This window comes from Octodon degus, unplaced genomic scaffold (assembly GCF_000260255.1).
Source record: "Octodon degus isolate 3935 unplaced genomic scaffold, OctDeg1.0 scaffold00130, whole genome shotgun sequence".
NCBI lineage: Eukaryota > Metazoa > Chordata > Mammalia > Rodentia > Octodontidae > Octodon > Octodon degus.
In genome coordinates this window covers 473,719-483,591 of record NW_004524706.1, presented here as the reverse complement: position 1 = coordinate 483,591, position 9,873 = coordinate 473,719, and positions in this window count along the sequence as shown.

Sequence of the window (9,873 nt, the reverse complement as noted above, 5' to 3'; positions counted from 1 at the left end):
GGCAGGAAATGGAACTGTGGTCCTGTCTGTGTTATAGCTGGAAATAGGGAGTGTTTGTGGATCTTGGTTCACCACACAGACCAAACTGTCAGCTTGACATTTGAAAGAGATAAGGGTGAGCTCTCAGGAGTGAGGGCTCAGTAGATGAAGTTGACTGGAGTCATGAGGAGTGGGGACACAAGCCTGGCTCCCTTGCCCGACCTACCGCTGACCTGCCAGTCTACCTGCTCTCAGAGCTGGGCACTTAGAGCCACCCAGTACATACCACCTGCAGCCTTGACTTCTTTCATCCATGGTGTGTGGACGGGCCCTTTTCAATAAATGAGCAAGGCTCAGGACATAGCTCGGCAGTTCAGCACTTACCTGTGTTTGGTCCTTAGCACCACAAAGAAACGAAACAAATTACGAAAAATACATGAGCAAGTGTCCTAAGCTGTATGACCCACAGAATTGCCCTTTCCACCCTCAAGTCCTGTGACAAATCATTTCACAGCACTGTATGATGTATTTTCAATGAGGTGCCTTTCTTAACTGACCAGATGCTGCCTTATTTGGCCCCTAAATCAATAAAATATATTAAAAATTTGTATCCCCTGTTGTGGCTTTCTTTTTTGAATCTGTTAGAAAAATGATGTTGAGGGGGCTGGAGAGATGGCTCAGTGGTCTAAAGCACCTACTTAGAACAAGCTTGGCAAGGCATCAGGGACCGCGGTTCAATCCCCCAGCACCACATGCCAGCCAGCCCCGCCCCCTGGTGGGCTGAGCTGGCCACACACACACCACACTCTCTCTCTCTCTCTCTCTCTCTCTCTCTCTCTCTCTCTCTCTCTCTCTCTCTCTCTCTCTCTCTCTCTCTCTCTCTCTCTCTCTCTCAAATAAAAATAAAAAAAAAAAATTTAAAAAAAAAAGAAAAATGATGTTGAATTTTGGGCCCTAGGAGCCATGTGGTAGGGAAATCCAAAAAGTTCCCAAGAAAAGCCTGCACCCTTGCCACCAGCTCTTGGGCCCAGAAACAGGCTCGCACTGTGCTTGGAGTTCAGGGAACAGAGACGCGCCCAGCCAGTGAGTCATCCGCTCTGCTCCTGTCTCCCAAATTTGAATAAAGCAGATGATGCCACCTCCTCAGGCTTCCTGGCATTAGATGGAGCTTGCAAGGAAAAGCTCTTGGCCTGAGGCCTGGCACATAATAAACATTAGAGAAATGTTAGTTGGAGTGGGATCATCACGAAAAATGACTGCGTCCCGCTGGGCTGGGTGGCCATTTGTCCACAGCCAGTGCTTGTAATCCCTATGCCAATCTTTGGCTTCCTTCTCAACTGCTTCAACACCTTTGGATGCTTCTTTATGTGTCCTAGTTTAAATCCATTTACTCCCCAACAAAAGAGAGCTTACATCACTTGTCCACTGAAGCATTCACGTTTTTGGAAGAGCTGCTTTTGCTAGGAAGGTTTCTGAGAAATCATTGCTGTTTTTGGAACCAGAGGGAGCTGACTTGTAAGCACTGCTGTCCTTGGGCAGACGTCTTGTTATTGAGAGAGGCAGTCCTCGCTAGCATGTTAAACCCTGCTCCCAGGCCAGCTCCTCCCTCTTCCGCTCTACTTCCCCATCTTGGCAGAGTCATTTTCAGGTGTAAGCGTGACAGATTTGCTCTGATATTTTCGTTCCCTGAGCCTTTTAAATGCCCCATGGAAATTTTTTCCTATTCCTTAGCCATCATACATCAAATCAAGAGGAAATATTTGTCAGACCACCCTGAGGAGCAGCCTCATCTGACTGAAAATGATGAATTAAGAAGAATGAGTGAACTGTTACTCATTTGCTTCTTTGGACTTTGGTTTCCTCGTTGTAAACCAGGATAGGATGAAAAAGTATCAGTAGTGCTCCAGGAGGACTGAGGGCATGCTCAGTGCTCAGGAGAGGCTTCGCGCTCCCCACCCCCACATAGCACCCTGTGCAGTCAGAGCCTATTTTACAGATGAGGAAACCAAGACTCAAGTGAAGAAACATTGGGGCCCGCCCGGTAGCTCAGTTCTTTAAGTGGCTGCTTCAACAAAACAGTCAGGCTCAGGTTGCTTGGGTTCAATCCCCACAACACAATACAGCCAGTCATGCCTTGAAGGCATTCGGCGTTAAAAAAAAAGAAACATTTCCCCATGTCACACAGAAGAGTCAAAGCCAGAACTCATGTGCCAGCACCAGTCAGTCGTGGTCAGGTGCCAACACCTTGGCCGGTTGCTGATGTGATTTAGTGACTCGGGCCCTTTTGCAGGCAGGAAAGCACCTTCCGAATAAGAGCCCTTTTAGACCAGGGATATAGCTCAGTGGCACAGCGCCTGCCAAATAGCCCTTTTTCATGGACGCCCAGTTCCAGGCTGATGCTGAAGATGTCACTGCCAGTTCTGAGGGCCTAGACTACGTGTCTCCAGATCTCTTAGTGTATCATTCACGGCACAGCAGGATAAGGAGCAACCTCAGGAGCCTGACAGTCTCCTCAGGCAGAATACAGATGGCAGCCACAGCTCCTCTACCAGAAGACTCGGGCCACTTACCTCCCCTCATCACTAAAAGACGAATGATCCCTATCAGGTCTGTTGACAACTTTGGTGACCAAAGTGTTCACGTGGATGAGGATGACCTGTACACAGCAGGTGCTTGGGAAATCCTGATGGAATTCAAGACAAAAATGGAGAACACTGATGAATTTCATGCATCTGAGAAAGGCAAAACTTCAGTGTGGGCCTGCATCTATGCCTCCACATCCCACGCTCATCAGTGCTGGGGGAGAACAAAGGTTCTCTTGATACAGAAAAGCGTGTGACCCATGGAGCGAATGGAAGGAAAAGCACACAGGTGTGTTCCCTCAGTAGCTTTTGGGGTACAGGATTTATGGAGCTAGAAGCCATCCCAGAGGGTATGAGAGGAGTCAGGACCCCCACCTCTGGTCCAGAAGGAGGCTGCAGCACCAGCACCTGTGCACTGGCTCTGCTCCTGTCACCCCTGACTGGAGCTCTGTGTGGTGCTGGCATGGCATTATTTCTGACACCAGAGGGAACATTGCTGCTGATGTCTTGGGGTGCGGCAGCTTTGCACTGAGTCCTCCAGTGCAGTGTGCTGATGAGCTTCCTCACAGGGGGCTCTTCTGGGTGCCCCAGCCTGGTTGAAGTGCCCCCCGCAGAAAGCAGGGGAGAGTGAAAAGCTGGAGAAGAATCAGAGGGCAAGACCAGCCTGAGATCACCCTGAGGCCTGTAAACCAGGCAGGTCTGCACTTGCAGGGTGAGATTGAAGTGGAGTAAATAAAAAATAAATCTCCCCTAAAAAACAATTCAAAAGGGGCTGGGGATTTGGCTCAGCGGTAGAATGCTTGCCTAGCAAGCTGGAAGCCCTGGGTTCGGTCCTCGGTCCTTGGCCCCAAAAACAAAAAATAGGGCTGGGGAGATGGCTCAGTAGACTAAGCACTTGCTTGGCAAGTGCGAGGGCCTGAATTCAATCCCCAGTTCTGCAAAAAAAATAAATAAAATAAACCTCCCCTGAAGTGGAGTAAATCATTCCATTGTGTGGTGTCCCTTAGATAAAACTTTCAGGACAAATTCCTCTGAACAGTCTGGGTATGATGGTGTATACTTAAAAATCCCAGCACTCAGGAAACTAAGAGCTGGAGAGATAGTGTAGCAGTTTATGCATTAGGCTCTACAGTGCGATTTTGTAGGTTTGAGTCCTGGCTCTGCCTTTCTGAGTTCAATCCCTGGTTCTGCAAAAAGAAAAAAGGAAGAAAAGGAAGCTAAGGCAAGAGGATTGCCAGGAGTTCAAGGCCAGCTTGAGATGCATAGTGACACCTTGTCTCAAAAAAGACCCCCCACACACACACAAAAAAGACAAATTCCTGAGTTTACAGCCAGGAGACAGTGTTCTCTGTTTAGTTTGTCTCTATTCTCCTAGGTAAGGAATACTTTCTCCTCTCTTGATCTTGGTATGAAGAAATTTGAGACTGTCTAGTGTTCAACTGCTGTGCTTTCCTCTGCCACAGATGCTTACCAAAATTTTTAGCCCACCCCAATCTCAGTTGATTTATATTAGTGTTTTTGTGTTCCCATGTGTGTGGTAAACTCTCATGGATCTACTTTGGAAAAACACCAAGGTGCACAAGAAGGATTAACGAAATGGGATAGGGCCAGCAGGGAGTGCAGAGGGACACAGGCCAACAGAAAACACAGCCCAAGGGAACGTGCGAGACCGCTGTGCCCCAGGCTGCCCTAACCTAGGGAACTGGGGCCACTTGCCAAAACCACCCCTTGGGCTGACAGTCCCCACTTGGGTTCCACAGACCTCTGCCTGCAGGAACTGCCCTCCTTGAGGCAAAACGTTGTGGAGCAGAGCACAGAAGTACCTGATGCTAGAAAGAGAAGTCTGGGGTCTTTAAATGCACACGGCACCAGGGAGACACTGGAGTAGGAGGAAGTCTTCAGTGAGAATTGGACTCCTGTTTCAAGAACTTTAGAAATTTTCCCTGTATAAGGGAATGCAAACAGGACCTTCCTCCTGACAAAGCAGGCGAGACAAGCTGGTGTATGTCAGGTGCTTTCATGGTGTCCGCGGTGCTCAGAATGGGCTTGCCAACTAGAAGCCTCTGGCTCCGTGATTCCAGTTTGTTCATGCACCCTGAGGAAATGACTAACGAGGTGATGATGGTAAGAATTGGAAACAACCTAAATTTCCAACAACTGGGGAGATTGTGATTCATTCATGGAATATCATAGTGCGCTGCTATGAAATAGTCATTTCAGGAGGCACAATTTTCATGAAATTACTGGGTGAATAAACAAAGGCTATCAAACAATGCAGAAGACAGACGTAGTGGCCCAGGCCTGTAATCACAGCAACTAGAGAGGCTGAAGCAGGAGGATCAGAAGTTAAGGCCAGACGAGACAAATTAGCCAAACCCTGTCTCAAACTCAAGTAAGTAAAAAGGACCGGGACAGCACCTTTGGGTGTGAGCCCTAGAACCTCTGGAGTGTTCACACTTTTATGCAATGCTGGATACTGAACACATGTCAGACAGTGCCCTACTGCTGAGCTACACCTTCAGCCCCAATATGGGTTTATTTTTTTATTTTATTTTTATTTTTATTTATTTATTTTTGGTAGAACCGGGGATTGAACTTGGGCTGTTGCGCTTGCCAGGCAAGCGCTTATTCTACTGAGCCATCTCCCCAGCCCCTCCAGTTTATTTTTTTAAAGTAAACTTTTGGGGCCAGGGAGATGGCTCAGTGGATATAAGCCCTTCCCTGGCAAGTGCAGTGGCCTGAGTTCAATCCCTGGTTCCGCAAAAAAAAAAAAAAAAAAAAAAAAAAAAAAAAAAAAAAAAAACCCAACAAAATAAAGTAAACTTTTATTTTGTAATAATTCTGAGGTTGGCCAGGGAGATGAATAAGTGCTTCCCTGGCAAGCTCAAGGGCTTGAGTTCAATCCCTGGTTCTGCCAAAAAAAAGAAAGAATAATTTTGAGGTTACAGAAAAATTCCATTTCACTTAGTTTTCCTAATACGTGTGGTGGACCCAGGGAGCGTACAGGGTCACAACTTGGACTTGAAGTGATCCTCCCAGCCTCCCCAGTGCTGGAATTATAGGGGAGCCTTAGTGTGTGGGGGCAGGGCCAGCGTGGCATGTGGTGGTGCCAGAGACGGAAGGCCAGTCCCTGCTCTTGCCTCAGCAGGCGCTTAGTCCATTGCGCTATCTCGCCGGGCCTTAGTTTCTCCTAATGTTTATGTCCTATATAAGATAGATTTGTCACAACTAACAGATTAATATTGGTGTATTATTAGACTCTGACAAGACGTTTTTACCAGTTCACTAATTTTTTTCACCAGTGCTCTTTTTTCTGTTCTGGGTTTCAAGCCTTTGTATCACACTGTAAGTACTATTTTTGGTTTTTGTGTAGTCAAGTGTGATAGCAAATGCCTGTAAATCCTGGCACTCAGGAGGCTGAGGCAGGGGTATTGCCACAGGTTCAAAGCCAACCTGAAATACATAGCAAGAACCTGTCTCAATTTTTTTTTTGTGGTACCAGGGATCGAACACTGGACCTTGTGCTTGCCAATCAGGCGCTTAGGCTGTGAGCTATCTCCCTAGCCCCCCCCCTTTTTTTTTTTTTTTGCGGAACCAGGGACTGAACTCAGGCCCTTGCAAAGCTTCTGTCTTAAAGCCAAGTCGGTGTCCTGAGAAGCCACACTGTGTTGCAATGAGGCACTCGCATGCCCTTCCAGGGGACTGCGCTCAGGCGGGGCCGCGTCTGTGTCCTCTGGCTGCTTAAATGAACGGGTGAAGTCTGAGAAGCTTATCGCTGCCAGCTCCAGAGATTAACTAGTCTTAGCACTTGTGTTCAGCTTAAGGCAGCCACAGGTGTATATCTCCTCTGGTGAGCCCAGCAGAGGGACAGTATGCTGTTGCAGTTGACAGTCTCTGAGCCAACTGTCATGTCTGCACTAAATGCCTCACTGGCTAGCAGCCTGCTGTGCCAGTTGGCCAGGGTTAGCACAGCAGGCCAGGCCTCTCGATGAATTTCCAAAGAAGTCTGAGTTCTGGAATTGAAAGGAGCAGGGAGTGGATGCTGAGCGAGTTCAGCACTTCAGTGCACACCCCAAAGTAGGCATTTTAATCTCTAATTCTTCTCACCAGACTATAAACTCCCTGATAAAAGTTTAAGACCACATCAGTGCTGTCCATTAAATCCCAAGCACCCAGCATGGGCTTGGCATGTGGCAGGGGCTTAATTATTACTTAAGTGAATAAATACACTTATTGGTAAATGAAACAAAATTATTTATTTATTTATTTTGGCAGAACCGGGGATTGAACTCAGGCCCTTGCGCTTGCCAGGCAAGCACTTATTCCACTGAGCCATCTCCCTGGCCCCCAAAATCATTTAACTAGGTGGCATGTAAATCAGGATGTTTCGAGTTGCAAATAACAGAAAAGTTGGACATTTGTCAGCTCATGCAACCAAAATACCTAATGGAGCCTGGCTGTCAGGCATGGTTCAGTAGATCTCCTGAGTCGCCCTTAGGCTCACTTCTCTCGTAGTAGCAAAATGACTGCAGTAGTTCCAGATATCACATATGTACTTCACACCATCCAGAACAAGAGAGAAAATAGAGGAATTCTGTATCCCAGAGAGGAATTCTGTATCCCAGAATTCCTAGCAAAAGTCCCAAGATTCACGGTGATCTCAATCAGGTCACTGCCCACCCTGTGAGTAAGCCGTTAGAGACAGGAGTTGTGTATTGGGTTAGCACAAATCATGTGCCTCACCCTTAAAGCTGGTGGGGGATGGTGAGGAAGATGGAGAGAATTTAATTCCTGAAACTGTGTAGATCTCCACTGGGAAGTAAGAATCTGAAAAAGGAAAGCAGTGTGGATCCTGGGAAGGCGAAGCACAGGCTACAACTCAGTGGAATACACTGACCTGTGCAGCACAGACAAGGGCCGCAGGAGCTAAAGACAGCGCATGAGGGTTGCAGCAACCAAAGAGGAGAAGCTTCCTGGAGAAGGATGCAAGACTGCTTGTGCCAGCCCTGAGGAGCCAAAGATTTGGGCGATGGGTGAGGGTGAGGAGTGGAACAAAGGGAAGGCCGCACCTCAGAGAGGTGTTGAGCATTTCACTGTAGCTACCAATCAGCTAAGGGTTCTTTGCTCAGATGGAAATCATGAAATTGAGGTGTTACTGGATGGCGTCCCAGGAGGTCCCTAAGAGGACATGTTGGTGAGCGGCGTAGGCCGATTTATTAGGCAAAGTTAGAAAGCACAAAAACAGGGCCAGGGAGATAGCTCAGTGGAATAAGCACTTGCCTGGCAAGCGAAAGGACCTGAGTTCAATCCCTGGTTCCACAAAAAAAGAAAAGAAAAAAGCACAAAAATAAAGCACCTGCCTGGCAAATGCTAGGTTTGTTTTTTTTTTGTTGTTGTTGTTTTGCAGAACCGAGGATTGAACTCAGGCCCTTGTGCTTGCCAAGGAAGCGCTTATTCCACTGAGCCATCTTCCCGGCCCAAATACTAGGTCTTGAGTTTGATTCCCAGTATAAAAAAAGAAAACTCTGGGCAAAGTGGAACATATGCTTATAATCCCAGCACTCAGGAGAGTGAGGCAAGAGGATCACTAGTTTGAGGCCAGCCTGGGCTACACAGAAGACTATTTAAAACAGAGAAAGAGGGGACCAGGGAGATGGCTCAGTGGAATAAGCGCTTCCTTGGCAAGTGCAAGGGCCTGAATTCAATTCCTGGTTCCACCAAAAAATAAATAAATAAATAAAACAGAGAAAGAAAAGAAGAAAGAGAACAGGGAAGGAGAGGAGCTAAAGGAGGCATGGCTGAAATGAGGATCAGACTGGCCTGTTAAGCAAAGAATGAGACCAGTGCTGGTGCTTTGCTTTTTTTTTTTTTTTTTTTTTTTTTGGCAGAACCAGGGATTAAACTCAGGCCCTTGCACTTGCCAAGCAAGCGCTTATTCTATTGAGCTATCTCCCCAACCCCTGGTGTTTTTCTTGAATATAATGTTTTTTGTTTTGTTTTGGCGGAACCGAGGATTGAACTCAGATCCTTGTGTTTGCTGGTCAAGCGCTTATCCTACTGAGCCATCTCCCCAGCCCCGAGTATAGTGTTGTTAAAAGATTTGTCCCTCATGTCTTTGTGTGTGAGGTTTTTTTGAGGCAAGGTCTCATTATATGGTGCAGGCTGGCCTTGAACTCACATTATGTAGCCTAGGCTGGCTTTTAATTTATGGCAAGCCTGCCTCAGCCTCCCATGTGCTGGGATTGCAGGCATGCACCCTGCGCCCAACTTCTTTATGCCTTAAGGGGTTTCCTCCCTGAAAAATATGTATTGGAGGTCCATTCTCACCCTAGGGGATCCTGGCATCCCCCCTGGCATTTACAGCACACTTGGTCCTTGAAATAAAAATATGAAGATAGGGGCTGGGGAGATGGCTCAGTGGAATAAGTGCTTCTCTGGCGAGCACAAGGGCCTGAGTCCAATCCCCAATTCCACCAAAAAAAGAAAAGAAGATAAGGGCAGGGTGCATTCCATGCATGGTGAGCCAGGGAGGATAGAGAAAAAGAGATGTCTTAAGTGGCATCTGGTCATGGAGCAAAACCTAAATTCCACATCTCTCGTCCCAGGAGGGCACCTATCCTATTTCACCATGTGCCCAGCGTCACACCAAGCCCTTGTGCATTATCCCAGAAAATGCTCACCGTGTCCCATTGTTCCCATTTACAGAAGACCCCACAATTCAGAGGTCACACAGTGAATTGTGGAAGTTGTAGAGCTTGCCTGGCTCTACAGTGTGTACCTGGAGCCATGGTACTGGCAAGTAAAGTGGACAGTGGTCACCAAGAAGTTTGTGCGCTGGTGAGGGGAGGGCCCTCATCTCAGAGGTCACCACAGGAGTGGGAAAGAGTATGTATTACATGCAGGCATTTTCCCATGATCCTAGGAGACAAGTATTACTATCCTCCCCACCTTAAAGACACAAAAATGGAGGGGAGGCACAAAGAAGTTAAAGTCATCGGGGCCCATGGCACAGCTTGTGCTGAGGCAGGAGAATTACAAATTGGTGGGCAGCCTGGGCCACTTAGTGAGACCCTGTCCAACATTTTTAAAAAGGGTTGGCCTTACAGCTCAGTAGTAGAACACAATCCCTAGTACTACAATTAATCAATCAATCAATAGAAATAGAAATGGCTGAGGGGCAGGGGAAATAGCTCAGTGGTCTTAGGCAGGTGCAAGTGACCAGCTGGCAAAAAAAAAAAAAAGGGCTGGTGAGATGGCTCAGTGGTCTAAAGCACCTACTTAGAACAAGCTTAGCAAAGCACAGGGACTGCGG